The sequence below is a fragment of the Pan troglodytes genome, chromosome 10 (assembly GCF_028858775.2).
Source record: "Pan troglodytes isolate AG18354 chromosome 10, NHGRI_mPanTro3-v2.0_pri, whole genome shotgun sequence".
In the NCBI taxonomy this organism is placed as follows: Eukaryota; Metazoa; Chordata; class Mammalia; order Primates; family Hominidae; genus Pan; species Pan troglodytes.
This window is the reverse complement of record NC_072408.2, coordinates 137,440,715-137,464,389: the sequence shown is the minus strand read 5'-3', so window position 1 is coordinate 137,464,389 and position 23,675 is coordinate 137,440,715. Positions and strand designations below refer to the sequence as shown.

General features: G+C 49.2%; 1 protein-coding gene across 18 annotated transcripts in view; it reads left to right on the top strand.

Moving 5' to 3' along the window:
- The window catches only part of RIMBP2 (RIMS binding protein 2), a 321,527-nt gene that overhangs the window by 62,281 nt on the left and 235,571 nt on the right, over nt 1–23,675 (top strand). For 5 of the 18 annotated variants that reach the window (XM_054664722.2, XM_016924631.4, XM_016924638.4 and 2 more), the window contains exon 1: nt 22,235–22,350. The exons of 12 other annotated variants lie outside the window; for them this stretch is intronic. The gene's annotated coding sequence lies outside the window, so the exon portion shown is untranslated. Of the gene's footprint in view, nt 1–21,692; nt 21,802–22,234; nt 22,351–23,675 lie in introns of those variants that run through there. One more of the 18 variants, XM_016924630.4, reaches the window with a different exon arrangement.

Here is a 23,675-nt window from a genome sequence, read left to right as displayed (position 1 = left end):
GCAGAATTCTAGCCCCTGCCTGCCAGGGGTCCCTGGAGATCCTACTTCCTCCTCCTCTTCCCTCCGTTCCCCTGTGGGAGGGAAGGTGCCTCTCAGATGGCTCCCTCGTGATTCTTGCCGGGTCCCCCCACCCCTTTAAGAACCATCTTCCATAGAACATTAGACAAACAGAGGCTCGCTCTCTCGCTCCTGGCCCTCCTGGGGCCCATACAGAAACCTCTCTTTATTCTGCTGGCAGAGCAGCTGGCCATGTCCCTTCTCCCCACCCTCCACCGTGTCCCCAGCCCCACGCCTGCAGGCCGGCCTTGCTGGAACCCATGCTCTAAGATGTACATGAGGGAGCTTCCTCCATCCCCCAGAAGGGCTGGATTCCAGGACAGCGCTCCCACCAGCATCCACCTTTCACTCCTGGCTCTCCCAGCATCTTCCCTCTTGTCTCCTCTGCCATGGGCTGTGTGGTGCCTCCGCCCACATTCCCGTCGCCTGTGCCTTGACCTGAGCTGCTCTGTCTGAAGCCAACGTCCCTCCCTTTTCATTCTGGCTGGCTTCAAGATGGTGTCCAAACAAGGGCAAATTCGAGGAGCTGAGGGAGAGCTGAAGTTGATGGTGTGTGTGTGTGCACATATGTATCTGTGTTTGCCTGTATATACATGTGTGTGCCTGTGTGTGAATGTTTGAATAATTGAACTCTGTTCGCTCTGTGTAGTAACCACACATTTTTTTCTGTGTCTATGCAACATTTACAAACATAGATCATATTTTTAGTTCAGAAAGAACATCTCAATAAATTCCCTGAAGTGGAAATCCATGGTTTGGGGCCTGTTCTATGGCCCCAGAGCCTCCCTCCACTGCTGGTGTTTCTCTGACTCTCCGCCCTGCCCACCCCTCCTTGGTCTTTTCCTCCCTTTCATGTGTCCTCCTCAGGTCCTGTCTTCCTCTCTCCCACAGATATTTGAATAGTTACAATGCATCAGGCAAGATAAATAAGGTCCTTACAGAGTTTGCATTCTCACAGAGTGGCAGACAGTTGCTATATAACGAGGTAATTTCAGACAGCAGCAAGGGCAATGAAGAAAATAAAACAGGGAAGTAATGCTGGCTGGCGGGGTGGGGCGATGTTACACGCTGGAGAGGCCTTTGCCGCCCCGCCTAGGGCACACTCCTCTTTGTCCTCTGTCCAGCACCCCATTCTCTCCCTGTAGAGACCTCTAGTGTGTCATTTGTGTGTTTTCTGCATCCAGATTGCTGGGTTGTGTTGATATGGTTTGGATGTATGTCTCCCCCAAATCTCATGTGAAATGTGATCCCAGTGCTGGAGGTAGGACCTGGTGGGAGGTGTTTGGGTCCCGGGAGCAGGTCCCTCATGAATGGCTGGGCACTATCCCTGGGTGATAAGTGAGTTCTTGCTCAGTTAGTTCATGTGAATTCTGGTTGTTGAAAAGTGTGTGGCACCTCCTCCCTGGCTTTCTTGCTGTTGCTGTCACTGTGTGACATGCTGGCTCCTCTTTGTCTTCCACCATGATTGGAAGCTTCCTGAGGCCTCACTAGAAGCTGAGCAGATGCCTGCACCCTGTTTTCTGTACAGCCTGCAGAACCATGAGCCAATCAAGTCTGTTTTCCTTATAAATTACCCAGCCTCAGTATTTCTTTATAGCAATACAAAAATGGCCTAACATGGAAAATTGGTACAGAGGAGTGGGGCATTGCTATAAAGATACCTGAAAGTGTGGAAGCAGCTTTGGGACTGGGTAATAGGCAGAGGGTGGAAGAGTTTGCAGAGCTCAGAAGAAGACAGGAAGGTGAGGAATTGTTTGGAACTCCTTGGAGACTGGTTAAATGGTTGTGACCAAAATGCCAATAGTGATTTGGACAGTGAAGTCCAGGCTGATGTGGTCTCAGCTGGAAATGAGAAAGTTAAGGGAACTGGAGTAAAGATCACCCATATTATGCCTAAGCAAAGAACCTGGCTGCATTGTATCTGTGTCCTAGGGCTTTATGGAAGTTTGAACTTAAAAGAGTGATAACCTAGGGTATCTGGTGGAAGAAATTTCTAAGAAGCAAAGCATTCAAGATGGGACCTGGCTGCTTCTAATAACCTATGCTCAGATACAGAAGCAAAGAAATGACTTAAAGTTGGAACTTATAGTTAAAAAGGAAGCAGAGCATAAAAGTTTCAGAAATTCACAACCTAGCCATGTGGCAGAGAAGGAAAAAGCATTTTCAAAAGAGGAATCCAAGCAGGCTGTGGAGTGACTACTTGCTAGAGAAACTAGCATGACTAAAAAGGACCCAAGTGCTAATATCCAAGACAACAGGAAACAGGCCTCAAATGCATTTCAGAGATCTTTTAGGCAGCCCCTCCCATCACAGCCCAGAGGCCTAGGAGGAAAGAATAGTTTCAGGGGCCAGGTCCAGGGCCCTGCTGCCCTGCACAGCTTCAGGACACTGCTCCCTGCATCGTGGGCACTCTGACTCCAGCCTCAGCTCAAAGGACCCTGGGTATAGCTTGGGCCAGAGTTCTGAGGGTGCAAGCCATTAGCCTTTGGGGCTTCCACATGTTGTTAAGCCTGCGGGTGCATAGAATGCAAGCATGAAGGAGGCTTGGTGGCTTCCACCTAGATTTCAGAAGATTTATGGGAAAGTCTGGGTTCCCAGCTAGAAGCCTGCCGCAGGGGTGGAGCCCCCACAGAGAAGCTCCGCTAGGACAGGCTGAGGGGAACTGTGGGGTTGCAGCTCCCACACAGAGTCCCCACTGGGGCACTGCCTAGTGGAGTTGGTGAGAAGAGGGTCACCCTTCAGGCCCCAGAATGGTAGATCCACCAACAGCTTGCATTCTGAGCCTGGAAAAGCCACAGGCACTTAACTCTAACCTGTGACAGCAGCCGCGGGAGCTGCACCCTGCAAAGCCACAGGAGCCTACCCCTTGCACCAGTGTGCCTGGATGTGGGGCACGGAGTCAAGGATTATTTTGGAGATTTAAGATCTAATGACTGCCCTGCTATGTTTCAGAGTGGTATGGGCCTTGTTGCCCCTTTCTTTGGCCAATTTGTCACATTTGGAATGGGAATCTTTACCCAACGCCTAGACCGCCACTGTATCTTGGAAGTAAACGATGTGATTTTACAGGCTCATAGGTAGAAGGAACTTATCTGCAAATGAGACTTAGAGCTTGGGACTTGAGACGTGGGACTTCTGAGTAAATGCTGGAATGAGTTAAGACTTTGCAGGACTGTTGGGAAGGCATGATTGTATTTTGCAATATGAGAAGGACATGAGATTTGGGGGACCAGGGGCAGAACGATACGGTTGGGATGTTGGCCCCCTCCAAATCTCATGTCAAAATGTGATTCTCACTGTTGGGAAGGGGCCTTGTGGGAGGTGATTGGATCATGGGGGTGGATCCCTCATCAACGGCTTAGCACCATTGTGAGTCCTCACTTGGTTAGTTCACGTGAGATCTGATTGTTTAAAAGGGTGGCACTTCTCCCCTTGCTCCCATTCTTGCCACGTGATGTGCTGGCTTCCCTTTGTATTCCACCATAACTGTAAGTTCTGTGAGGTCTCACCAGAAGCAGGTGCCGGCACCACGCTGCCTGTGCACCCTGCAGAACCATCAGCCAATTAAAACTCTCTTCTTTATAAATCACCCAGGTTCAGGTATTTCTTCATAGCAATGAAAAAACAATCTAATACATATGGCAAAACCTAAGAGCCTTGCAAGACCACTGAGATGCTCCATATCCTCAAGGGAATGCAGATATGGCCCAATACAATCCATTAAGAAGTTGATAATAGAAACCCCCCACTCTGCAAATCTAACCATTGGACAATATTAACAAAAATGAGCGTAACAGATTAAAAAGTGAGGGCACCAAAGAGGGAAACAAAACTACAAGCCATTTAGAAGTTAAGGACGAGGATCTTACATTCTAAGGGTTGGCAAACTTTTTTGGAAAAAAGTCAGATGGTAAACATGTTCAGCTTTGCAGGCTAGAGAGTCTTTGTGGCAACAACTAAACTTTGCTGCCATATACTAAGGCAGCCATAGATACTATGTAAACAAGTGGTGTGGCTGTGTTCCAACAAAACTTTATTTGCAAAAACAGGTGGTGGGCCATATTTGGCCTAAAGGCTACATAGTTTCCTGCGTCCTGCTATATACCAATACATAAGGTTATGCCAAAGCTACACTCCAAGGAAAATACATAGCTTCAGATCCTCTTATATGAAGAAGAGTATTTAAAAAACCCAAATTAATCAAAACATTCAATGCTAGAAACTAGAAGACTAACAAGATAAAGCTGAGGCAGGAGGGAAGAGTAAATAAAGAGAAAAGCAGAACACAATGATTTAGTAGACAACAGCAGAACCAGCAAACAACCTCAAAGCCTGGTGCTTTTTAAAACTTCTATGAAATAAAATGCTTTTAATTCCTAAACATTTTTTTTAACATCAAAAAGCTTTCCAAAAGCTATAATATGATAACTGCTAAGACACAGGACTTGTTCAGTCTCTCAACGAAGAGTAGAGCTGGTACATAATCCTGCAGATAATTAAATTCCAAGCACAAATTCATAATGTGAAATGTGTTAAATTCATGAATGTGCATCACTAGAAATCTTTAACTTAAGACTCTCACAAAGGGCTGGTTCTTTGAAAAGACACACAGACATGAAAAGATTCAGCTCGAAGGGTGTTTCCAGATCCCACCCAGGTGAAGTTTTGCTTTCTTCTGGGTTCATCGCTGCGTTTTCCATTAGCCTGGGGACCGCCATGCCAGGACGGCTGTGCCGTGGGCAGGCTCCAGGGCTGCCCATGGTTTTCTCCTCTATAAAGTGGGAATGACCATCTCACCTGCTCAATAGGGGAGTGGTGAGCATGACACGGCTTCATACGTACGCATCACAGGCTCAGCACCCTGCCTTGCACATGGGAAGAACTCCGAGATGTTGACAGCCTCCTCAACGCCATCGCCCTGCCATCTATGTCATCATAGTCCTTACGTTCCCCTCTAACAATGGATGCTTTGGAACCTGTCTTTCAGAGCCCCCCTGAGGTCTCCTCAGGCCGCCAGCAGGGCCCGCTGATCTCTCTCACACCTGCCTGAGTGCCCTGCAGAATAAAATTGAAAAGTGCTGAGCTTTGTGGGACCCCAGATGTTGGTCTTTTGCAGAAAGCATCCCTGAGAAGCTTTGCTTGGAGGTAGAGATGCTTTAAGAAGCCAGGAGTGGAGCCTCAGTCCTGACCCAGGCTGTAGTTCTTCATTCTCAACAGAAATAAGTGGCTCGGAAGCTTTCTCAGCCTCCGCCAAGCATCCTTCCTGTGACATTTACAAAGCAGTTTCTTTTCTTTTCTTTCTTTCTTTCTTTTTTTTTTTAAAAAAAAAAACAAGGCCGTGTAAATTTTTGTTCAAGAAAATGCTGCTTGAAATCTCTCTGATATTTTCCTCCAAGGTCAGCAGGCTTGCATTTATTACCAGCGATTTTCTTTTAGGACACAGGCCTAATTTAAATTATAAAAGCAATTGCTTGTTTTGAGGGGAAAAATCTCTCCCCCCGACGCTCCACTTTGCCCCCCAGAAAACAATGATCGGTTAAGAAAACAACTCAGAGTCTCCCTTGTTTACTGAGTTGGTGGAAAGGGGTCTTCAGGCAATTAGAGTAAATCTGGGCTTGGACTGAGGTCAGTATTTGTATTTGAAAGCACAATTTTCAGAAGGCTTCCACGGCGGATTTCAAATGCCAAGACAGGAGCATGCTCTGGGGACCCATCTGCTCACATGTGCTGCTGGAGGGGACAGGGAGCCCCCAGGTGGGCAGGCCCCTGTGACTGGGTCACGCCCTATGGCAGGGCTTCCCTGCTGAATCCACAGATAAAGAAAACAAGTGTTGTGAGAAGCTTGCATTTAGCAAAGTGGTAGCAACGAGCAGAAGGCTGGCTGGAGTAGGAAGAGCACACATGCGGTGTTAAGAGCAGTTCTATTTAGAGCCCCAGGCTGGGAGCTGGCAGCACGTTTCGGAAGGGTGCCCAGATGTCCCCTGGAGGTTTTTAAGAATGGACCTGGCAGCTGGCTGCTGGGGAAGGTGGGCACGAGTCAGCCCCCAGGGACCACGCTGCACATGAAGGGCAGAAATGTACCCTTTGGACAGCTTGCAAGCTGCCCACCAAGCCCCCTTGGTGCTGGGGGCAAGGCAGCAGCCGCAATTTTCTGTGTAGACTGCCTCCTTGGTTGCCTGCGAGTCCCCACTGCGTCTCCCCGAGGGTTCACCCCACACTGGAGGGACAGGTCCTCAGGTTTGGTTTTTTTTTTTCAGCTTCAACAATATGCTCTGCACCTCCCTCATCTCTGAGAGTCTCGTACCGCTTGTTCCTGTTGAATCTCCGACCTGCAGACAAGGCTTGACTTCAGAGTCTCCTGAGCCTATGGGTTGAAGGGAGGTGGGGCAGCTTCTCCAGGGCCCGCAGAGTGTGAAGTGCTGGGGTCACTGAGTAGAGTATTCCCAGCACCCACACGCCCTCTTCGGGGGCTGGGGTAGCAGGGCACCCCTCCCTGTTTGGGTGCTGTCTTGGTGAAACTGTGAGCAGGGGGCAGGGAGACCACATCTCTGATTTTCTCACGGCTGAGAGGATCTCCAGGGCTGAAAGTGGGAAAATCCAGGCCTACCAGGGTGAGTGAGTTGGTCCTCCTAGCATGGGGTATCCATTGTTTGGGGGTCTCCTATGTGGCCCGCGCTATCTCTCCAAGGAAGAGTCTGCTAGCCGTTCACCCCAGATTTTTCCCCATTTCACAGACTGGCTGTGGGAAGCCATTTCTCAGCGGAGGGGCGCATTTCCCAGCAGCCCTTGGGTCTGGGTGGCCACGTGGCTTGTTCTGGCCAATGGGAGAGTGGAGCCCTGAGTCGGGGGAAGGCGCCGCCCTTCCCAGTACCCCACTGGCTGGATGCCGAGGCCATGAGGCCCCAGGGGTTGGGCGGCCACGGAGGGAGGGGGCCTGGGTCTCTAAGTCACTGCATGGAGGGGAGTGGCCTCTGGCCAGGAGCACTCATCTCTCCTCTGAGGAAGAGAGAAATGTACGTCGCAGCAAGCCTCACATTCCAGCGCCTTACTTGGCCTAGAGGCTGGCTTTGCAGTCACACACGCACTTGGCACGGTTCTGTCCCTCCGGTTGCTCTCTTATCCATAGCTTCCTCCTGCCACCTCCGTACCCACCTCCATACCCACCTCCGACTGAGCCTATCGGCCGCCACGAAGGGCAGGAAAAGCCGGGAGATCTGCTCCCGTGCCTCTGAGTCAGGAGGTCATTGAGGATCATGGAATCCACATGAAAATGGTGTTCAGGGCCCACAGTATTTAACCCGTGGTGCTGCAAAAATTACCATGTGTGATCCGTTTCTCGGCGGCTCACGCCTGGAATCCCAGCACTTTGGGAGGTCGAGGCGGGCAGATCACCTAAGGTCAGGAGTTCGAGACCAGCCTGACCAACATGGAGAAACCCTGTCCCTACTAAAAATACAAAATTAGCTGGGCGTGGTGGTGCAGGCCTGTAATCCCAGCTACTTGGGAGGCTGAGGAGCGAGAATCGCTTGAACCCGGGAGGCGGAGGTTGCGGTGAGCCGAGATCGCACCACTGCACTCCAGCCTGGGCAACAAGAGTGAAACTCCGTCTCAAAAAAAAAAAAAAAGATACTAATTTTAGATAGTTTTTAACTTGATTATGATTAATGGAGTAGTATATATTTATTGTAGAAAAAATTTTAAAGCACAGAAAATAATTTAGAAAAACACATACCTCATTAAAATCATCATGGATAACATCAGATGTATATAGCTTGAATTTGATTTTGCTGGGGGATTTAGAAAACGCATACAGATGGAATGTATTTTAAGGGGATATTATGAAGTTTTTATTTTCTCCTTTATGCTTTTCAATTTTTTTTACAATGAATACCTTATGTGTGTAATTCTAAAAGATAAGATGATTCAGTCCTGTCCATTATGATCCTTTAAATAAATTTATGAAGGTGGAATTTCTGGGTCAAAAAACCATGTTTTTAGGGCATTTGAGAAGTGAGAGTTCGTGTCTGTTTCCTCTTCCATTAGTGGCGTGTGAAATGGGATTTCCCCTTTTCCCTTGACAGCTGTGAGAAACATTTTTTCATCTTTAGTATTTACTGTTGAAAATTTAGAAAAGAAAGATGTGTAAAAGTTTAGGAACCATAATCTAGGGATGTATCTGCTCGGTGATGATCAGTGCGTGACTCCTGACATGCCCTTTGGCTTTCTGTACCACGTGAGGCGGGTGTGTACACACGTGTGTTCACATGTGTGTGCACACGTGTGTGCATGTGTTATCCAACGGAGCTGGGGTCCAACTCACCCACTGCAGTCGGGCCAAACAGCCACACCGAGGTTTGCAGCATGAGAAAGAGAGGCATTTAGTGCAGGGCGTCTAGCGGGGAGAACCTTATGTGGAAGACCCGGACTGCCAGATGGCTTAAAGGGGAGGGTCTTTAAAGGCAGAGAGGTAGAGGTTACCAGCAAAGTCACACACCAATACATGGAGGTTATGCATTGGTTTGACCTAAAGGGTGGGATCTCTGGATGCAGGGGCTTACAACTTGTAGGTATATGCAAAGATTTTCTGATTTGTAGTTGGTTAGGAGGAGAAACTTTGTGTAAAAATTTAGGGTCAGCAGAAAAGAATGTTAGCTCTGGCTCATGGGTGTGACCTCCTCCAGGCCCCTCAGGAAGAAATTTAGAACAAAGACTGGTGCTCAGAGCTCAGTCCTCGGCTCTCCGTATCTGAGGTCTAGGTGCAGGTGAATCCATTTTGGTGGGGGTCTGGGTTTTTGAAAAACAACCCAGAGACAGATGTGATGATGCTTTAGCTTCTATAGGGAAGCAAACATCTCCTGACTCTAACTCCCTTGGCTGTTGTTTTAAGCTGCTATTACCTTCTTTTTTGTTGTTGGTTTTTTTGAGACAGTCTTGCTTTGTCACCTAGGCTGGAGTGCAGTGGTGCGATCTCAGCTCACTGCAACCTCCACCCCCCGGTTTCAAGAGAGTCTCCTGCCTCAGCATCCCGAGTAGCTAGGATTACAGGTGTGCACCATCACGCCTCGCTAATTTTTGTATTTTTATTAGGGGCAGGGTTTCACCATGTTGGCTAAGCTGGTCTTGAATACTATTAGCTTTTTCCTTCTCAAGTTGCTTATTTACTTCCCAGGGCCAATTAGGTGCCTGGAATTCCCCGTGAAGGAACCCAAGATTTTCCTTTATTTCCATGCTGAGGGGAGGGGGCCCACAGGCCCCTTAAGATGGGTCCCCACTCTGCCTCACATGCACATGTCTGTCCCGTGAGAATTGCGTAGGCTAAGGCTGGGCCTCTAGGCCAGGAGATGGGGAGCAGGTGCAGCTGGCAAACACCAATGTGGCTCCTGGGCTGCTGGGTGTCCTCACCCACTGTCATGCCCATGGCGCCTGTGGGTCGTGGCTGCAGAGTCTGAACTGCTGGGTTCTCAGCCCTGGTTCAGGGACTCTGTGTGTGAGTTGTGCGACCTGCAATAAATCATTCACCCCTGGAGGCGGCTTTCTCTTGCCCTGTAGGAGGTGACATGGAAGATTTTTTTCCAACTCTAGCTTTGTACAATTTTAAGTTTTAGATAGGGCTTCTCTTTTCCTGACAATGGGGTAAATTTAAAGCTCCCTATACCTCTAAGATTGGTTGTCATTCTTCTTGTGGAGATGCGTGTGCTTGCGACCTTGGATTGGGGCAAGAAAGCATCTGAAAACAGGACCTCGATGAGGAAATGGGAGCAGAGGGCCATTAGGAGCTGGAGGAAACAATCCCTTCTGCAGTAGTGAGGGAGGTAGCGAGGGAGGTGGCGAGGGAGGTGGTGAGGGAGGTGGCGAGGCAGGTGGCGAGGGAGGTGGAGAGGGAGGTGGTGAGGGAGGTGGTGAGGGAGGTGGAGAGGGAGGTGGTGAGGGAGGTGGAGAGGGAGGTGGTGAGGGAGGTGGAGAGGGAGATGGAGAGGGAGGTGGTGAGGGAGATGGTGAGGGAGGTGGTGAGGGAGATGGAGAGGGAGGTGGTGAGGGAGATGGAGAGGGAGGTGGTGAGGGAGATGGAGAGGGAGGTGGTGAGGAAGGTGGTGAGGGAGGTGGTGAGGCAGGGGGTGAGGGAGGTGGTGAGGGAGGTGGTGAGGCAGGGGGTGAGGGAGGTGGTGAGGGAGGTAGTGAGGGAACTGGCTGCCGCACCACAGATTTCAATGCTTGGGTGAAATGCAAAGTGTTGTTCCCTGGGTTTTTTCTTTCCTTCTTTAAAAGCTTGGGAGTGCAAACAAAGCTATTCAGTGACTTAGTAACTGAAAAGAGCTTTAATGAATCCATTTACTTAGGCAAGGAAGACTAAACTGTAAAGAGTTGGTTTCAGATTTCTGTTGGTAAGAAATCTTTCTATTCAAAGAAAGTGCATCTCCAAGTGGCTTAAATATAAAAAGCATGTGTAGGTTTAAATAACCTGAAAGTCCAGCGATAAGGAAGAGATCAGGCAAGGTTTGATCCAGAGACTTAATGTCATCAGCGAGGACTTTGTTTCTTCTCATCCTTCTCTCTGCTCTTTGGGCTAATGCCGACTCCTCTTGTAGCCACAAAATGGCTTTGACCTTGTCCCCCAGGCTATGTGCTTGCTCCAGTGGGAGAGGGTATGACTTTCTCCAATCCTAAAGTTCACTTTGGACTGGCTTGAGTTCTCTGCCCATCCCGTGTCCTGACTGTAGGGGTGAAAGGTGCTGGCTGGTTAACCCGATATCACATCCAGCCAGTGCTGGGGAACAGCAGTGAACTTCAGGGGCTGGAGGGAGTGACTCCAATGTCTGTAGCATACAAAATTCAATTCTGGTTTATTTTCTCCTCTGGATAATAGAAGTTGGTTTTGGGGGAGTGGTGTGTTGGTAAAAGCTGTGATTTGTAGAGAGCAGCCTGGCCAGCGTGGTGAAACCCGTCTCTATTAAAAATACAAAAATTTGCCAGGCGTGGTGGACACACCGTAGTCCCAGCTACTCAGGGGGCTGAGGCGGGAGACTCTTTTGAATCTGGGAGGTGGACGGAGGCTGCAGTGAGCCAAGATTGCGCCACTGCACTCCAGTCTGGGCAACAGGGTGAGACTATCTCAAAAAAAAAAAAGTTCTGATTTGTAGTCTTTGCCTATTTCTGTGGTGTAAACACTCCAACCACAACTGATTTCAAACTACCCGTGACTTAACAACGGGTTCACAGTGTTCCTGAGTATTTCACAGTTTGAGAGACTAGGCGCTGGCTCCCGGACCCAACTGGGAGAATGTCCTTGGTCATTGCCGCTGGCAGGTGCTGCTTAAGGGGCCTGTGTGGGGAAACCCAGTGGGCCACAGCCCTTGAAGTCAGTCAGCATGTGAAGTCAGCCCGAGCCGTTGGGTGCTTCGCCCAGTGACTCTGTGCCACGTTCTCAGCCCGGAGGATGATTTCAGACATACCGAAGTAACGCAGTGGTTGTGGCCATATGCTCCTGAGGGCTCAGGGTCTCTGTCCTGTGGCTTTTCCGACGTCACTCGCTAGCCTTGCTGCCCCTGAAGTCTGATGGTGATTAGGATCACTTCAAAATGTCTCCCGTAATTCCTGGGCTTTATACGCAGACACTGGGCTTAGACGCAAGTGTGCTACCTTGCACAAATTAATTTGCACTTGATGATACGGCTCCTCGAAGTAAGGATACTTTTAATCTTCCCATCCCATTTATATAGATTCTTTGTGATGGTTAATCTTCCCAGACTGGATAATGAATTCGGCCACAGGTAGAGTCCAGATCGATGTGCGATTGTATTTTAAATGCAGCAGGCGTCTCAGGGCTGGATCTTACGGTGCTCTTAACCAAGGTGACACGTGTCTGCCCTAATGGATTAAGAGCTGAGCGGCTCATGAAAGCTAATTTGTCTAAAACCACGGGGCAGGACGTGGTGTGTTTCCTCACAGCACCCTCTCTGCCTTCCAGTCTTGTAGCAAGTGTGTGTGTGTGAGTGAGTTCGAGGCCTTGTTAGGGAGTCTGCCTCTCCACTTCCTTTCCTTCGTCTCAATGGGAGAGGCTACAGGCCCCTGAATCCACAGTATAGCTTTTCTGCCAGTGAGAGCGGAATCCTTCATGTCCATCAGGACTGTTGGTGAGCACTGTTTTGGGAGGGTGGCTGCCTGGGCTCCAGCTCCTGCCTCAGGGCCTTTGCATGTGCTGTGCCAGCTGCCTGGGATCTCTCTCTGTCTCTGTCTCAGCATGGCCACCTCCTCTTCACTGCTCTAGGCTTTGCTCAGAGGACACCTTCTTGGGGGGCCCACCTTGACCACACTGTCTAAAATCGCTGCCCCTTGCAGACCCCACTGCTTGCTCTCCAGTTTCCTTGTTCTGTTTCACTCTCATGAGCTGAAACTGGCTGTTGTTTGCTTGCGTGTTTCTTGCCTCTGTTGCTCTGTGGGCATGTCCGCTCCTTGGGGCAGGACCTTACCCTTGCCCCGTGTTATTCACTGACGCATGTCCCACGCAGGTGTTCAATAAATGTGAGTGGAGGGACGTGGAGCAGTGGTCCCCGCCTCCGCAGAGTGCAGCCTGGGTGGGCTTTCTTTCCCTCCGCATGTACAGAATTTGTTTTCTTATCTGTAAAGTGGAGGACCTGTCCCTGACCTAGTGATTTCTTTCTTCTCCCCAGTTCCATGGGGCACCTGCCCCTGACCTAGTGATTTCTGTAGGCACCAGCTCTCCTGTCCCTGGTCCCATGGGGGGCCTGTCCATGGCCCAGTGATTTCTGTAGGGACCGGCTTTCATCTCTGCGCTTCCATGGTCCTGGTCCTCAGGAGGTTTGGGCTCCGCCTTCCTGCCCTTCATCCTCTCCTGCTGGTCACTTGTGGGGCTCACCTCTTCCTGACACAGGAGACATACGCTCCACACACATCACAGGACCTGCCAATGGGAGCTGGGAGCTGCTGCTGCGGCCCGTGCACCCGGGGCCAGGGCGAGTGTGAGCTCCCTGCGTTCCACAGGCAGGAGGCCTACACGTCACTGTGCAGGGGGGAACTCTCGCCGGGGCTTAGCTCTCCTCTTAAAATGAAAGGTTGGCACAGGTTGGCAGGTGGCTGTTGCGGGGACTTCGTTTAAGCACAGCCAGCTGAGCCAGGACCCCTGAGGCAGCTGTTGGAGAACCATTGCCGTTTAGAGAGGCAGGGATTTGGAATGTGTCCAGTCCAAGACTCAAACTCAAGAGCAGGTGGGGATATAAATTCATGCCATTCTGGGGAAAGAATTGATGGCGCTCCACGGAGGGAAGCAGGTTCCTCCTTCTAGCCCCTCTCTCAGTGAGCGGGAGTGTGGCCTGGCCGAGAGGGCACGTGACCCGTTCAGAGCCAGCCTGGTTCAGATCAAGGTGCCTGTGACCCGCTGGTGTGAGCTTCAATGTGTAGCCTAGTTTTCTTATCCCCAAAGTGGAGATAATGATGGGACTTGACTTATAAGGTTGTTGCTATCAGGATTAAATGAGTGACTTTAAGCAAAACATCGTGGACAGTGCCTGGTGCTTGGAAGAGGATAGATGCATGTTAGTCGATGTGGGTTGTGGAAGTAATAAAGGTTATTATTCCTAGTCGGATAGTCTGACTTATAAGACTAAACCCAGGCTGGGCATGGTGGCTCACGCCTGTAATCCCAACACTTTAGGAGGCCAAAGCGGGCAGATCACCTGAGGTCAGGAGTTCAAGACCAGCCTGGCCAACATGGCGAAACCCTGTCTCCACTAAAAATACAAAAATTTGCTGGGCATGGTGGCATGTGCCTGTAATCCCAGCTACTCAGGAGGCTGAAGCAGGAGAATCCCTTGAACCCGGGAGGTGGAGGTTGCAGTGAGCCGAGATCGCACCATTGCACTCTAGCCTGGGTGATGAGAGCAAGACTCCATCTCAAAAAACACAAAACAAAACTAAACTAAACCCAGAGTCCCAGCCAGAGCCAGGGCCTCTCCCTGGAGTGTGGGGCATCATTTGGGGTGTCCTGGAGGGGAAGCCATCTTCTCTTTCTGGTCTGCCTTTGATTCCCACATCCCGTCCCCTGAGCCCCGAGTAATAATGCAAAGATTTTTCAGGCTCTTGTGGCAGGAAGCTGGGGGTACAGCGGTTAGAAACATGGCTTTAGCACCAGAGACGTGGCTTTGACTCTGGGCTCTGCTATTTACAAACTGTGTGACCTTAGACACAGCATTTGACCTCTGGTTGCCTCAGTTTTCTCATCTGTACAATGGGGATAGTGGCTTATCTATAGAGTCAGGGTGGGGATTAATGACGTACAGCACTGAGGTATGACCCCATCCTCGGATGGCCCTGGTGAGCTGTCATTGTCACCTATGGCTTTGAGGGGCCCAGCCTGGTGCAGCCACGCTCGGCACCCCTTGCTGTGTTGACCACTCTGTCCTCCTGGTTTACTCTCCAGCCAAGCATAAGGGGCATGAGGTACCCTGAGGCTGACTCATTTTCCCGGAGTGCTCTCAGCACGGCCACCTCTTCCTTCCTCAGGACTCCAGGAACAACACAGGCGCAGTTTGTTTTTCTGTTTTGCACGGCAGTTAATTCCCAGGCACTAATGAGGGGCTCTCTGCCCATGAGGCTGATTAGCAGAGAAGAATTGAGGGCGGCAGTTATGATGCAGAAGAAAGGCAAAGCGCTGCAGTCACCATCCTAAATCCAGCCCGTGATGCCGGGCCGAGTGTCCGGCAGTCACCATCCTAAATCCAGCCCGTGATGCCGGGCCGAGTGTCCGGCAGTCACCATGAAATGAAGGCTTCCTGCAGTCTTGGGAGACCTGGCCCTTGCGGTGCAGTCAGGGCTCATGATTTAGCTTTCTGTCCTTGGAATGGCAAACAGAAGAGGACTTGGGACCCTCTGACCCCTCTGTGATCTCGTAATTATGACTGCATGCCTGCCAGTGGCTGCGAGTAGAGCACTGCACTGGCATTCCAAGGCACGTGTTAGAATCAGTTAAAATGATGGCAAGACTGCGGTTTCTCCTGCCCATCCACAGAAACAGCGCTGAGTGCCAGGACGGCTGTGACGCCGACATTAGTTAGCTTTAATAGGGCCATGTCTGCCCTTTCTTTGGTTGGTGGCGTTCCCAGTAGTTTCCTAGTATTAAAGTTATCAATTTAATGTTTCCAAAGGCCCACTTAGGCTTTTCTTTCACATCTGAAAAGAGAATAATTTTTCCTTTGAAAACCTTGGTGGCCCAGAGCAGCTGCCTCTCTCCCCTTGGTCTGTGTTGATCCTCTAACTTAGGGGGTGGCACAGGAGGGGGCAGAGGTGAAGCCCAGTGGCTGTGCGGTCCCTGGGGCCAGATGCCGATGTCCAAATCCCCACGCCTCGTCTTTCAAGCCGTAGGACCAGGAGGTGCCTGAAGCCCTCTGGGCCGTGGCGTCTCCCTCGTAACAAGCGCAGGTCATCACAGTGCCTACCTCACGGGCTCTTTCGAAGCTTTGGTGATCACTTTGAGTAAGATGCTTTGAACCTTTCTTAGTACAGAGGAAGCTCTCAAAATGTTGGCTGTGGTTACAAACACAAATAGTGTTAATAACTAGCATTAAAACGGAAAATGAAATTCTGGACATAACTTTATTTTAGAAAATAGCACGATACACTGAACTTCGGTTTGAAAATAAAGAAACAATTGGGCTGAAGATAAACTTAATCTGTGATGGAAGGTTCCATACATAATTGTTCCAGGGCTTTTAGTGGGAGCAAAATTAATTTTCGTGTAAGATGATTAAGCTGATGAAATTGCTCTTGAGCGGTAAGTGTGTTTAATTAAATGCAAAGCATCGCTGAGCTCAGGTACACATTGTCCCCGGGGAGTGTCCTGTTCTCTGAGCTGTTTCCTTGAGCAGCAAGGGCGGTTCTAGGTGGTGTGTTTGTTCCCCATCTTCCTTGGTGGCTGAAATGTCTGTGATCGAGAATAACATCGTGAGATGCCCATTGTTCTGGGGCGGAGTGTACAGGCATGACCTGTGCAGTCTGCAATAATTCAAACCAACTAGAACTGACTAGAAAGCTAGCCAGGTCCCCACAGGGTTAGACTTCCTGGAACAGAAACGCCAGGAAGTTGAGGGCTCCCTCACATGTCAGGAATTTATGGAGTGATCCAAGCGTCTTAAGCTCTCTGGAATTATTTTATTGATTTACATCTCTGGAGAATGGAGCAGCCTGACTACGTTTCCTGGGGGAGGTTTTCATCTCGGCTTTCAATTTTCACTTGTTAATGATCTGTCATTTGTAGCTAAATGGAGATACAAGAAATAAAATACTTCATTCAACAAAATAGTTAGGGTGCGGGTCCCATGAGCCAGGTGCCATTCGGGGACTGGGAGTATAGCAGAGGACACGGTAGTCCCAGTCCCCGAGCTGCCCAGACTCATCTGAATGAGCCCAGCCTGCTGACCAGGAGGAAATCCACTGACCCGGAATGGTGTAGACGCTTGCTGTGTACAAAAGAACAGCAATTAAAGGGGTGAGGTACTTTTTTGGTCAGTTTTGAAAAAAATGTAATACTTAGTTGTTTTTTTTTTTTTTTTTTTTTTGAGGCAGGGTCTTGTTCTATTAGGCTGGAGTGCCTTGGCCTCCCAGAGTGCTGGGATTACAGGTGTGAGCCACTACACTTGGCCAATAGATTTTTTTTTTTTTTTTTTTTTTTTAAGATGGAGTTTTGCTCTTATTGCCCAGGCTGGGATGCAATGGCGTGATCTTGGCTCAATGCAACTTCTGCCTCCCGGGTTCAAACGATTCTCCTGCCTCAGCCTCCTGAGTAGCTGAGATTACAGGTGCCTGCCACCATGTCTGGCTAATTTTTGTATTTTTAGTAGAGACGGGGTTTCACTATGTTGGCTAGGCTGGTCTCGAACTCCTGACCTCAGGTGATCCACCCGCCTCGGCCTCCCAAAGTGCTGGGATTACAGGCGTGAGCCACCGTGCCTGGCCAGGCTTTTATTAAAAGAGCAGTTTTAGGTTTACAGAAAAACTGATCAAAGAGTACAGGGAGTTCCCAAGCACCCCCTCTTCCTGACCCCACAGTTTCCCCTATTATTAGTATGGTACATTTGTTTCAGTTGATGATACAATATTGATATTGTATTATTAACTAGAGTCCATAGTTTACATTAGGGTTTACTCCTTGTCTTGTGCATTCTATGGCTTTTGACAAATGTGTCTCTGTCATAGCATCAGACCCTGTAGTTCCACTGCCCTAAAAATCCCTCCTGTTCTACCTGTTTTTCCCTTCCTGCCGCTCACCCCTGGCAACCACTGATTTTTTTTTTTTAACTATCTCCATAGTTTTGCCTTTTCTGCAATGTACTATTCCACTATTCAGTGGTCTCCAACCTTTTTGGCACCAGGGATCAGTTTCATAGAAGACAATGGATGGGGAGGGGGAAAGGTTTCAGGATGAAACCTCAGATCATCAGGCATTAGATACTCATAAGGAACATGCAGCCCAGATCCCTCGCATGCATAGTTCACAGTTCCTATGAGAATCTAATGCCCGATGATCTGACAAGAGGCGGAGCTCAGGCAGTCACTTGTTCACCCACCACTCACCTCCTGCTGTGCGGCCTCGTTCCTAACAGGCTACATTTACTAGCCCGCAGCTCGGGGCTTCGGGACCCCGATAGAGTTGGAATCATATAGTTTATATCCTTTTCAGACTGGCTTCTTTCACTTAGTGATGTGCAATGAAGGCTCCTCTATATCTCTCTGTGGCTTGATAATTTATTTTTTTAAAGTGTTGAGTTATTCCAGTATCTGGATATATCATTCATTCGCCTATGAAAGACATCTTGGTTGCTTATGGGAGTAATTCTAAGCTGAACTTAATCGGTGTCTATTCCCAAACAGGGTGGCTTTAATGTGTGTCCATCTGGGGAGAACCTGGAGAAATCAAGAAGGCAAGACATTGGTGATTTCTGTGCTCTGGACACCAATTTCGTGACTCACAAGTTATTCATCCAATACTATCTCATTCTAGCAGCTAGATGTTGGTGAAGTCACTATACCAAAGCAGCTGGGGCTGGGTTCAGAGGACATTAGAACCTATGGTCATTAAGTTTGCATTCCAAGAAGGCTGATTTTCTCAACTGTCTACACAGTCAATGCCAAAGTCCCCAAATAACTTATTTACCAACCAGAATATTATCTTCTTAATAACCAAAGTCAGTAAAGCCAGCAGGACCCAGGGAATCTGCTCATCCCTCCTCTCCTTTCCCATGAGCTGTACAGGAAGGTACCCCAAGCCAGGCCTGAAGGTTTCTGGATAAACAACAAATAGGAAAGAGGACATTGTTACCAGAAGGACATTTACACCAGGACATTGCAGCTCTACCTCATTCTATTAGGCATCAGGGTTGGTTCTAACCAAGTCCCACAAATCCCTTTGCTCCCGGCAGACAGTGCAGGGATACATTGATCAATTCTTTATCTTCATTAATTTTAGGATTCCTTAACTGTGGCCTGAAGCTTTGGTTCTAATCACATTACTCTTATTATGTGTTCCCAGGGTTGGTTTACATTGCTTTCATTTTAATGGGGGCTGCTTCTTGAACTCACTAATTGCATGACTAATTACACTAAAGCATTGTGGTTCCTCCAGTCCGATGTGCTGTCTCAGGCACGCATCCATTCATTCATTCACTCGACGTGTCAATCCAGTGTTTCCTGCATTCCAGGCACTGCTCTAGGCTGGGAGGGGCCCCATGGGCTGTGAGACCAACAAGGGCTCTGCTCCCAGGGGCCTCCCATTCCACTGGGGCAACTGGTGATAAGCATTTTAAATGGTGATGGGATGGGGAGATGCGGTGGGGCTTTAGCCTCTGCTGAGAGGTGATCTGAGGACAGGATGAGGCAGCAGAGGCAGGAAAACAGGATGCAGCTCCGCAGAACATCTCAGTGCAAAGATTCGATGGCTGTGGAGTGTGGAATTTTCTATATATACTGCTATGAACACTACCATTTTAACATTCAAATGCAACCTGGAGCCAAAGAGATGGTACTGAATAGGCATAGCGTACACACCTTCATGATTCTCTGCTCTTCTGTACCCAGAACAAGGTGACAAGACACCATCCCCAAGGCATTACTAGGTGTGTATTGGTTTGGGTTTGGTTTTTACTAAAAGTGGCAGAAAACCTAATTATATTGACTTAGTCCTAAAAGGGAATGTGTTGAAACACAACTGAAAAACCCAGCTGTAGGTATCCAGCTTCAGTTACAGCTTGATCCAGGGGCTGCAGTAATGCTGTCAGGACTTGGTTTCTCCTCATAGCTCAGCGCTGTTCTCTGCAGTGCTGACTCCACACCCAAACTCTCTGTAACGCCAGGCTGACATTCCTACCTTGCTGGGCTCATGTCATGGGGCTGGCTGATGGTTTAGTGTTCACTCATTTCCCCATCCGTTCATTTCTTCAATAGTGCGTGAGTATCTGGCACATACCCAACACTGGGCTAAGAGCTATGTGGTTATTACCTCATCTAGTCCATTTAAGAAGCCCTTGGATTAGGGGATACTATTATACCTACTTCACAGCTGAGTCAATTGAGGTTCAGTGAGGTCCAATGAGTGTTCAAGGTGATTCAGCTGGTAAAAAAACAAAGCTGGGTCCTCGCACCTGCACAGAACCAGCTGGTAAATAAGATACATACAACCGCCAATCTCCACTTGGTTCTAGTTTTGTGAGGACCACCAATAGGTAGTTAGGAAATTAGGAATCTGTGTGGTGCTCAAGAGTGCCAGTAGGGAGGGAAGATGACATGAGAACACAGATGAAAGGTCTTAGAGGGAGGGCTTCCTGGGCGAAGTGACATCTGCCTGAAAGACAATAGAGCCAGCCATGTCGGGACAAGGAGTATAGACCAGCCTCACTGGGGGATAGCAAGTGTGAGGTCTGGCCGAGAGAGGCCAAAGACTCCGTTTGAGATCTTGGAAGGAGTAGTTCATCATAAAGCGTGGAAATGGAGGGTGGTGGCAAGAGATGAACCTTGAGGGCTTAGTGGAACCAGGTCACGAGTGGCATGGTAACCTTCACTCAGAGGCTGGAAGGCAGAGGGGCTTTAGCAGGGGAGGGACATAGATTTCCGTTTTGCAAGTTGGCTGTGTGGAGAAGACAGTAGGGGGTGGTGGAGTGGATGTAGGGGGCCCCGGTAGGAGAATGCAGGGGAGTGAAGTCAGAAGCTGGAATGTAGAGTGGGGAAGGGTTGGGAGGACGATGAGGCGTGTGGGCATTCATCAGGTCCCTTTCAGATGTTAGGTGGGACTGCACCCCTGGGCCCCATCTTTCCATCTGGGCCTGTGCATGATGCATGGAAACAGTAGCAGGTGCCACAATGAGATAGCATTGGATAAATAACTTGTGAGTCACGAATTGGTGTCCAGAGCACAGAAATTGCCAGTGTCTTGGGGTGCAGCTCTCAATGCCAGCAGTATCCCCTCGAGCTTCTCCTTCCTGCTGATGTGCAGTGACCTGGGTGGTGGCCATTCTGTCAGCTTGGGTCCCAGGTGGGGATGATTTGGAGCAGAGCTGCAGACACAGGGCAGGTGCCACCAATGCACCCAGGTGATCTTAAGCCACTGTAATCAGAATTATTTGTAACCACAGCAGAGTCCAGCCTATCCTCACTGCTACATATGGGAAGGCAACAGAGAGGTTGAAGACTTCATTCATTTGGCATCTCAACAAGTGTTTCAGTAGCTCCTTTGGCCGGATGCTCTCCTGGGTGCTTAGAATACGATAAGCAGGGTCCCTCCCCTCCTGGAGTGACAGTCTAATGGGGACAGAGGTAGGTCCAGGCGCTGGCCCGCCTGGCTTGTGGTTTTTCTACAGCAGTAACCAGCAGCCCATGCAGTGGATGTGGAGAAAATGAACTGCTGAGCTTCCTGAGGCTGGAACAAAGCAATCTGATGAAAGGCATGTCCTTAACTCTCAAGAAACCCCGGAAGGAGAACGGGAGGGGATGGGCTCCATCCTGCCTGGTCCCCTGGGGCAGGGGGAGCTGGGCTGTGTCACCTGGCTAGGGTCTTCTCATCTCTGAATCTCACCTCCCTTTTTTTTGTGTGCTCTGGATTCTGTGACTTTAATTAATGTGCTGGAGACTCTGTTGTTATTGGAAACAGAAAATGATTTGTTTACAGGTAGAGTCAGCCGGGTGTGGTGGCTCAGGCCTGTAATCCCAGCACTTTGGGAAGTTGCAGCAGGTGGATTACTTGAGCTCAGGTGTTTGAGATGAGCCTGGGTGACATAGTGAGATCCCGTCTCTACAAAAATGTATATATATATTTTTAATTAGCCAGGCATGGTGGTAAGCACCGGTAGCCTCAGCTACTTGGGAGGCTGAGGTGGAAGGATAGCTTGAAGCTGGGAGGTCGAGGCTGCAGTGAGCTGAGATCACGCCACTGCACTTCAGCCTAGGTGGCAGAATGAGACCTTGTCTGGAAAAAAAAAAGTCATCTTTAAAGAGAGGCAGGTTTCTTTGCATTGGATGATGTGACGTGCTGGACCAAAGGCAGCATGTGGCTTGTGACGTGCTGGACCAAAGGCAGCATGTGGCTTGTGACGTGAGATGGACCAGGGCTCAAAGACCCCCAGTCAGAGACTTCGGGTGTGATTGTTAACCTGCCTGAGGCTAATTGTTCATTTGCTCCAAGGGCTTTGATGAGGAGTGTATGAGATAGGGCATAGAAAACATTAAACCTGAGGACTCCTGGTGCAGGTGAGCTTTTCCTCCCGCTTCCTCACTCCGCGTTTCTTGCTTCAGATACCTTCCCAACCCTTCTGTCTCCTCTCTTTCCATGTATACAGCTCAAGAGAACAGGTGGCCTTACCCGTCTCCGCTCCCAAGGATATGTAATTCTGTGTCATGCATCTCCAGGAGAGTTGATCTGGGGTGGGGAGATTCGGGGGGAAGAGAGCGACTGAGGAAAGGAAGGTGGTGTCTTGTGACACAGCTCGTTGTCGAAGGACAGGTTCCCAGTGGCTCTGAACGCTGGGTGCTTGTCTCTCCTGTGACTCATTATGACAGGCGTGCTGTGTGCCAACGGCTCCCATTCGCAGATTGAATTACCATCCTATTCAGCTGACACAAAGCAGTTCCTGGCCGGCTTGGGCAGCCCATGAATAAGTAAATAGCCTTCCAGCCTGGTGCCGAGCACAAACATCCGAGGCTCAGAGAGGCTGGCGTCCACGGGGACTGGAAGGGGGGCCGGCGGGGAGGCCTGGACCAGTCTGTCTGGTCCACTAGACCACTGATCTCCGGTGCCTTGTAAGTACCTGCTTCTGGGGCTGGGGAAAGAGCCCCGTGGGTTAATGAGATACAGCTTAGACACAGATGGGAAATCGATCTCTTTCTAGGCTGTGGGCTGTAGAGCAAGGGTTGTCTTCTGGGCTGAGAGGTGGGAAGAGGCATTTCCAGCCTCAGGGGGGTTGTGATAACTCCTGGTTTCGAAACCTTTGGGTCTTAATTGCGGCTCAAATCGCTGTTACTACCCTGTGGGTATGCTGTTCCAAATCTGTCCTCAGGCCTTGTATCAGGCTAGAAAAGACCTTTGGTCTCGAGGGTCAGTGTCGGTAGGCTGTGGGCAGGACACTCGGGATAGGATGTGGCTCAGGAGGAAAGGCAAGGGCTGGGTGTTCCGGTATTTGTCCCTCCAACTTTCCTCCCTCAGGAACTCACCGTTCTGGTGGAAACAGTTTGGTTTTGCTAGTTTAAGCATCACAGAACTGGCATTAGAAACAGCATCCATTCAAAGTTGTGAAATCTCAAGTGGAAATTCCTACTCTGTATTCAATTTTTGTGCAACATTTTCAATTCTTTGAGCTCAAATGATGAGACAAAGTTGAACACCCTTTAGATAATGAATATACTCAGACAATAGATATAATTGTAGCATTTTAATTTCATGTAGGTCCGCTGTTAGTTGAAATATACAGCAAAACGTGAGGGTGCTGACTCTGGCTTAAGACCTGGGGGGTTCTTTTTTTATTCTATGTAGCGAGGACCTTGCAGTAAACAGATGAAATGAACTGCGTCTATGCCTAACATTAAATAGCAAGAACTGGCTCCTCCCTCCTGGCCGAAGGCATGATCCTATGCTCCGTGAGGAAGATGTTTACGGGGCAGAGCAGGTGGCCGGTGTTTTATGTGTCCTGGTGTTCCATGGCTGCTGCTTAAAACGCACATCAATGAATCATTGTTTTTGTTTTCCTCTCTGCCTAAATGGTTCTGTTAATTAAAACTTTGTGTAAAGTGGTCTTCAAGCTCTGTACTCAATTTTACATGGGCTCATTAGGGTTGGTTATGCACAGCCCCACAAATCCTTTATCTTGCTGGACCACTTTTGAATTAATAATTAACATACTTCACATGTAACCATACAGAGTAGTTTTTTATGCCCTATAATCATTAGCAAGCTCTCCAGTCAGCCTGGTGAGATATTAAAGCCCCTTAGCCTCTTTAACGATGGAGTAGGCCGAGCCGAGGTCAGGAGGGGCCCCAGAGCAAAGAGAACAGGATGGTTGAAAAAGCACATTCCGGGAGCCCAGGAAGATGAGGGGAGAAAGTGGTAGGTTTACTTGTTCTATACGGAG